The sequence below is a fragment of the Cebus imitator genome, unplaced genomic scaffold, assembly GCF_001604975.1.
Source record: "Cebus imitator isolate Cc_AM_T3 unplaced genomic scaffold, Cebus_imitator-1.0 Scaffold31, whole genome shotgun sequence".
NCBI lineage: Eukaryota > Metazoa > Chordata > Mammalia > Primates > Cebidae > Cebus > Cebus imitator.
The window spans coordinates 112,113-120,015 of record NW_016107346.1 but is presented as its reverse complement, the minus strand read 5'-3'; the positions used below and the strand labels follow the sequence as shown (position 1 = coordinate 120,015).

The 7,903-nt window shown below is 35.3% G+C and overlaps 1 pseudogene; it reads right to left on the bottom strand.

Annotated features, from left to right (window-relative positions):
- The window catches only part of LOC119470440, a 52,990-nt pseudogene that overhangs the window by 10,597 nt on the left and 34,490 nt on the right, over positions 1–7,903 (bottom strand).

The window sequence follows — 7,903 nt, the reverse complement described above, 5'->3', positions numbered from 1 at the left end:
CTTTCTTCTGCTTGATCAATTCGACTGTTAAAACCTGTGCATACTTCGCGGAGTTCTTGTATTGTATTCTTCAGTTCCATTAATTCACTTATATTCTTTTCTAAATTGTCTATTCTCGTTAGGATTTCATCAAACCTTTTTTCAAAGTTCTTAGTTTCTTTACACTGGGCTAGATCATGTTCTTTTAACTTACAGAAGTTTTTTATTATCCTCTTTCTGAAGCCTAATTCTGTTAATGGAACGCACTCGTTCTCCATCAGGCCTTGTTCACTTGTTGATGAGGAAGTGTGGTCTACTACAGAGGGAGAGGTATTCTGATTTTGGGTATTCTCAGCCTTTTTACGCTGGTTCCTTTCCATCATTGTAAATTTATCCACCTGTCGTCTTTGTAATTACAGACTTTCAAATTAGGTCTGTGAGTGGATGTCCAACTTGTTGATTCCCAGCACCAGAATCTGAGCAACCCACTGCGCTGGCCAAAACAGTGGCATTAAGATTCGTGGTGCTTTTTGCCCAGGAATCTCTGGTCTGGCTTCCTTCTTGAGTCCGTCCTTCAATCAGCTGATTAGGCGCCTCTGCCTTCCTGGAGCTACAAACGTCGACCAAAAGGGGACCCAGTCCCATTTACTCTGCACCAAGAACTGCCAAGCCGGCCACAAGAGTCGCGCTGGCGACCCGTGGGGTTCCTCCGCTGGGAATCTCCTGGTCCGTGAGCAACAAAAATTCGTCTGAAAGTGTGGCATCCTTTCGTTCTCTGCGCTTTCACTGGGAGCCACAATCCTGAGCTGCTAGTAATCAGCCATCTTGGATCAAGCAGGTATTTTATATTTTTAAATAAACATATATTCTTACCAAACATTCATTTTATATTGCATTAATCTATAGACTTAGTCAACTAGAACCCTAGCACTTCAAATTAAATTGTGCATTTAGTATCTTTAGAATTTATTTCATGTCTACATTTGTGGAGTTTTTTTTTTCTTTGAAACCAAGACTGCCTATATGAGGAAACTTCTAGTAAGTTTTTAGATAATTCAAACAGAACCCAAGCTCCTGGTGAATATTTTTACTTAAACTATTGTCTACATTTTGAGAGTTAGTTGAGCATTTAATCAGCTTTCTCTTTGTTCACATATATGTGATTGTCTATTTTCTTTCATGGTATTTAGAGAAAAATTTGATCCAATTATCAAACATATTTTAGTGAATCTTTTACTGAACTGTAAAATATGCAACAAAAGAGGCCAATTATAAGATTAGCAGTTTGTTAAAAGATCACAAATGATCGAATAGGTAACCAACAACCAGATCAAGAGCTAGAAAGTCAGCAGCTTTTCCTGAGTTTTTTCTGTCACCCTACCGCTCGCTCTTCTCTACCACAATTGCTGTCGTCACTGCTGACGCCGGGGCGAGTTCGGGCTGTCTCAGAACGTTATGTGTATGGACTATAAAAGTATGCTTCCTTTTTAATCTGATGGCTTTTTCTTAATATAACGTTTTTGAGGATCATCTATAGCAGTTGTTCATTTTCCCTTTTGAACAGTATTTCTATTGTGTGACATATTCAAAAATTAAATCTATCTATCTATCTATTTATTTTGAAATGGAGTTTTGGCTCTTGTTGCCCAGGCTGGAGTGCAGTGGTGTGATTTTGGCTCACTGCAACCTCTGCCTCCTGGGTTCAAATGATTCTCCTGCCTCAGCCTCCCAAGTAGCTAGGATTACAGGTGTCCACCACCAGACCCGGTTAATTTTTCTTTCTTTGTGTTTTCAGTAGAGATGGGGTTTCACCATGTTGACCAAGCTGGTCTTGGACCCCTGACCTCAGGTGGTCCACCCACCATGGCCTTCCAAAGTGCTGGGATGCCACTGTGCCTGGCTCTGCGATTTATTGATAGTTTTGATATTGATAGTATTGGTGATGAATGTTGGGCTTTTCCCCAGGTTTTTATTGCTATGAATAATGGTGTTATGAACAATCTTTGTGCATGTCTTTTGGTTTTCATTAGTACACACCTCAGTTGGACACATTTGTAAGACTAGCACTGGTAAACCATAGGAAATGCATAATTTACTTTGATAATATTTAAGTTTTCCAACATATTGTAAATAATTAGCTCTCCTCTAGCAGTGTAAGAGATTTAGTTTTATCACATCCTAGGGAACAATTGGTATGATTTCTTTTCTAATTTTAGATATTCTGGTAATGGCATTACATTGTGGCATTGGTTGACATTTCACTGATCCTGAATTGAGAATCTTTTTGTATGTTTGTTGGCAATCTGCCAGAGAGAGTTCCAGTTTACATCAGTTGTCATGATAACATAATCAATGGCTCCCCTTTTCTCTTCCTAATGTGTCCCTGATTGGCCATTTGGATATTCTTTTTTGTGACTAGGTGGTTCATGTCTTTTGTTCATTTTTATATAAAGTTGTCTGTATTTGGTTAATTTGTGAAAATTACTCATATATTTTGATAATGAATCCCTTGTTGATTAAATTGATGACATACATCTTCTGGTCAATTGGTTTCTAATTTAACAGGATTATTAAGATTATGAGTGATTTAAATGCAATGCTTGTATTTTAAAGTTGACATTTAACTTATTAGAATACTTACTGAACCTGAATAGGAATCACTATGTTTGTTTTAATTGATTGGTGAAAAAAATCTAGTTTTGTTTTTAAAACATGCAATCAAAAACATGTATTGACTTAACTGATTTCCTAGTCCTGTGTGAGTTGTGAAAGATACTAAGATACAGTTTCTGTGTCCTGATGGAGATTAAGATCTGGTTGAAATACAAGATATCTACCTGGAAGAGTTAGAAATGAATTTTAAAATGTGCATTTGTCTTAAATGGCTTATATTCCAGGAGTCACAGTTTCAATCCTGATATCTACACCATGACCCAGGCCCCTATGTCTTGCTCGCTACAGATGACTTACAGGTCATATTAACATTCATGATTCACATTCAAAAACTGAATTCCCTGAACTCCCATTCTCACTGAAAACCTTAACAACTTTATTTTCCATGTATAATAAATACTCTTGCAGGGTATTTATTAAACATTAGCATTTTTTAAACATTAGCATTTATTACGCATTGGCATTTGCTTTAGTTTACATTTTCTTCTTCTGTTGTCAAGACTGACATTTCTTAGTATAAAAAAATTTATCTTTTGTCAAGCTTATGACTTCAGCTAATATCTCTTCTGTTGATTACACTCAAATCCATGCTTACTGAACTCAGTCATGTTCTAAGTGGGCTAATATGTGTAAGACATTTAATACTTGGCCTGTTGTATAATAAGTGCCATAAAATTTGGGGCAATTATTTTGTTATTCTCATCATCACTGTTACTTTCATTGTCATTATTCTTATATTACAACTAGGCAACCAGGTTGCCTCAGAGCAAATTAAATGCATATTATCAAATCTTTTCATTCTCATATGCATGAGTTTTTAGATGGAGATTCATAGCTTTCACAAACTTATAATTCTTTCTTTTATTATCTGTACTGAGTTATTGTTAATTTCTTACCAACCTCTGTTAAAAATATTCCATTCATCTTCTCATCTCCATGCAGATCACATTTACTTTGGTTTAAACACTCATTTCATTTCACTGGGATTCTGCTCTAGAATCCCAACTTTCTCTTTGCACTATAATTCATCTTATCTGTGGTAACTAGTTTATTTTTTTAAGTATTATTCTGTTTATGCTACTTCTCAAAAACTTCCAACAAATCCACACTGCCCGCTGAATAAAGTTCACTGTCCTTCATATGACGCTGAAGATCCTCAGTCTTCTGCCTTCAGGTGACATTTCTGGCCCTGTCACCTGCCATTTTCTTTGACGTCTCCTAAAGTGCAACTAATCTGTAGAGCATTTAATGCTTCTGCAAAATGATGAATAAGACCGACACAATCACCACTCTGTGATAAACATCACTTTGCTCACACTACCTCTGCTTCCTTCTCCAAATATTTTTGTTCTCATCTATCCACATCTGATCGATCTGATGTGAAGCTGATAATATAACTTATGTATGAAGCACTCTGGTCATTCTGACTGAAAGTCCTCTTTTTCTTCTGAATTCCCCCATTTTCACACTGCTGTAAAGAACTACCTGAGACTGAGTAAAAAAGAAAAGAGGTTTAATTGACTCACAGTTCCACATGGCTGAGGAGACCTCAGGAATGTTACAGTCATGGCAGAAGGTGAAGGGGAAGCAAAGTACATCACACATGGTAGTACGTCACACACTTTTAAACCACCAGATCTCAGGAGAACTCACTCTCTGTCTAGATAACAGCATAAGGGAAACTGCCCCCATGATCTAATCGCCTCCCACTAGGTGGCTCCCTTGACATGTAGAAATTATAATCCATGATGAGATTTGAGTGTGGACACAATGCCAAACCATACCTGTGTTTATTTATGTTTTCTCACTTCACTTAGCCTTTTCACTCTTGGTCAGCTTTCTGTTCAATATTAGGGAATACATGACAATTCTCTAAACCCTGGGCAAGGAATGCTGTAGCTTGGAACAGTCTTTCTAAATCTGGAGTCTGCTTTATTCCATCATATGTACCTTCACAAGTTTCAACTTCTCTTCAGAACGAGCAGTAGCTGTACACAAAAAAGATACCACTTTAGGGTTAAATGTAGAAATGCACTTAAACTAGAAGGAATAAAGGACACTGGCTAGTATAAGTGGGCATTCTACACCACTATATATATTTTTTGTGAGTTTTGAACTTTGTTCTCACTTTTATATTTCTGAAGTAGAAAACTACAAAAAGGGATGTAAAGAAGTGAAGGTCAGTGACTGCCTGAAATTTCAAAGCAAGAAAAGCATATTGTTAGAAATATCCATATGAATGAAAGAAAAGTGTGACATTTTTGCTTGAATTTTCCATGTTATAGATTCTACAATTTCACAAAATACATGTAAACAAAACTTATGTCACAACCCTATCTTAAAAACTCATCTTTAAAAAAATAATTTCAGCATCACAAATATTTTTTTTTATTTCTTCTGATACCACATTACCATGTCCATGGCACACATACACATGGAATCTTTTCCCCATTGCTTGTTTTTGTCAGCTTTGCCCAAGATCAGATGGTTGCAGATGTGCAGCTTTATTTCTGTGCCCTCTATTCTGTTTCATTGGTCGATGTGCCTGTTTTTGTACCAATACCAAGCTATCTTGGTTACCATATCCCTATAGCATAGTTTGAAGTCAGGTAACATGATGCCTCCAGCTTTGTTCTTTTTGCTTAGAATGACCTTGGCTATTTGGGCTCTTTTTTGGTTCCATATGAATTTTAAAATAGTTTTTTTTCTAGTTCTGTGAAGAATGTCATTAGTGGTTTGATAGTAAGAGCACTGAATCTATAAATTGCTTTGGACAGTATCACCATTTTAATGATATTGATTCTTCCTGTCCATGAGCATAGAATGTTTTTTCATTTGTTTGTGTCTTCTCTGATTTATTTAAGCAGCGTTTTGTCATTCTCATTATAGATATCTTTAACTTCCCTTGTTAGCTGTATTCCTAGGTATTTTACTCTTTTTGTGGCAATTGTGAATGGAATGGCCATCTTGATTTTGCTCTCAGCTTGGCTGTTGTTGGTGTATAGGAATGCTAGTGATTTTTGTACATTGATTTTGTATCCTGAAATCTTGCTGAAATTGTTTGTCAGCTGAAGGAGGTTTGGGCCAAAGCTATGGGATTTTCTAGATAGAGAATCATATTTTCTGCTAATAGAAATATTTTAAATTCCTCTCTTTGTATTTGGATGCCATTTATTTCTTTCTTTTGCCTAATTGCTCTGGCTGGGAATTTAAATATTATATTGAATAGAGTGGTGGGAGAGAACATCCTTATCTTGTGCTGGTTTTCAAGGGGAACACTCTCAGCTTCTGCCCATTCGGTATGATATTGGTTATGGGTTTGTCGTAGATGGTTTTATTATTTTAAGATATGTTTCTTTACCACTTAGTTTATTGAGAGTTTTTAACATATGAAGAGGCAAGCACTTCATAACAAAGACACCAAAGGCAATCACAACAAAAGCAAGAATTGACAACTAAAATCTAATTAAACTTAAGAACTTCTTCACAGCAAATTAAACTATCAATGGAATAAACAGACAACTTACAGAATGGGAGAAAACACATTTTCAAGAAAAACATCCCCTATGAAAATGTGGGCATAGGACATGCACAGACGCTTTGTAAAAGAAGATACACATGCGGCCAGCAAGCATAGGAAAAAAGCTCAATATCACTGATTATTAGATAAATGCAAATCAAAACCACAAAAAAATATCATCTCACACCAGCCAGAATGACTATTATTGAAAAGTCAAAAAATAATGGATGCTGGCAAGGTTGCAGAGAAAAGGTAACACTGATACACTTTGGTGGGAGTTTAAATTAGTTCAACCATCATGAAAAGCAATATAGTGATTCCTCAAATAGCTAAAATCAGAACTACCATTGAACTCAGCAACCCCATTACTGGGTGTATGCCCACAGGAATATAAATCATTTTACCATAAAGACACATTCACGTGTATGTTCATTTCAGCACTATTTACAATAGCAAAGACATGGAATCAACCTAAATGACCATCAATGACAGATTGATGAAGAAAATGTGGCACATATACACATGGAATACTATGAACTGTAGAAAAATAATGAGATCACAAGTATTTTACAGAATAATGGATGAAGCTGGAGGCTATTATCTTTGGCAAGCTAATGCAGGAAGATAAAAGCAAACACCACACGTTCTCAGTCATAAGTGTGAGCTTATTGAAGAGAACTCATGAGCACAAAGAAGAAAATAACAGACATTGGGATTCTACTTCAGTGTGGAGGGTGGGAAGGGGGAGAAGAGCAGAGAAGATAATTATTGGGTACTGAGCTTTTTCCTGGGTGATGAAACAATCTGTACATCAAAACCCCATGACACAAGTTTACCTATGTATCAAACCATCAATGTACCCTTGAACCTAAAATAAAAGTTAGGGGGAAAAAAGACCATCCTGGATAAAAAATAAATAATATTTTAGAGGGAAGTAATAATGGAATTAGGGAGAAAATGATACGGTCCTAGGCTCTGGAGGTGACTGAAGACAAAGAAAAAAACAAAATTTACTTAAAGCTTACTATGAGTTATTGCTCTCTAATAGCAATTACAGATGTCATTTAAAAAATTCTATGATCCTGAGGAGTCATTAATTTATGGACCTAATTGTATAATTTTGACAATATTGTATTTATCTCAAGCACATATTCTTTGCATATCATCTCAAATTCTTGGATTGTTTTATCTAATAGCATATTTATCCTTGTCTTTCAAAATATGACTAAATACCGTACCCAATGAAAGTTGCATAACATTTCACGCTTGTGCAAAAGTTTACATTTCATGTGCTGAAAGATAAGACAAAAATTAGGATATTTGATTTTTCTGTTAAAAATAATAAAGCTGAAGGATAGGGAAATAGGGACCAAGAAAATAAAAGTATACGCAGTCAAACAGATCTTATCTGAAAAGTGGATTAAGAGAAATGTAAGTATAAAGGGTATGCATGAGAAATTCAAAAAGAGAGAAAGAGAAGTGAATAAGTAAAAACTAAACTATTTTAATTGTTGCTATAGCTCAAATAGTAGGTTTCAATTATACTTTTTGATACACATAGCAAACAAGGTTATATACATATATGCTATTTAAATTTCAAATATATTTAATATAAGTATCAAATTTGGCATATATACATATATAACATATTATAGTTATATGGATATCAAATACATATATAATTAACTGGATCAGAAGATAGCTGGTGAACTTAGTGAAAAATATTCCTTT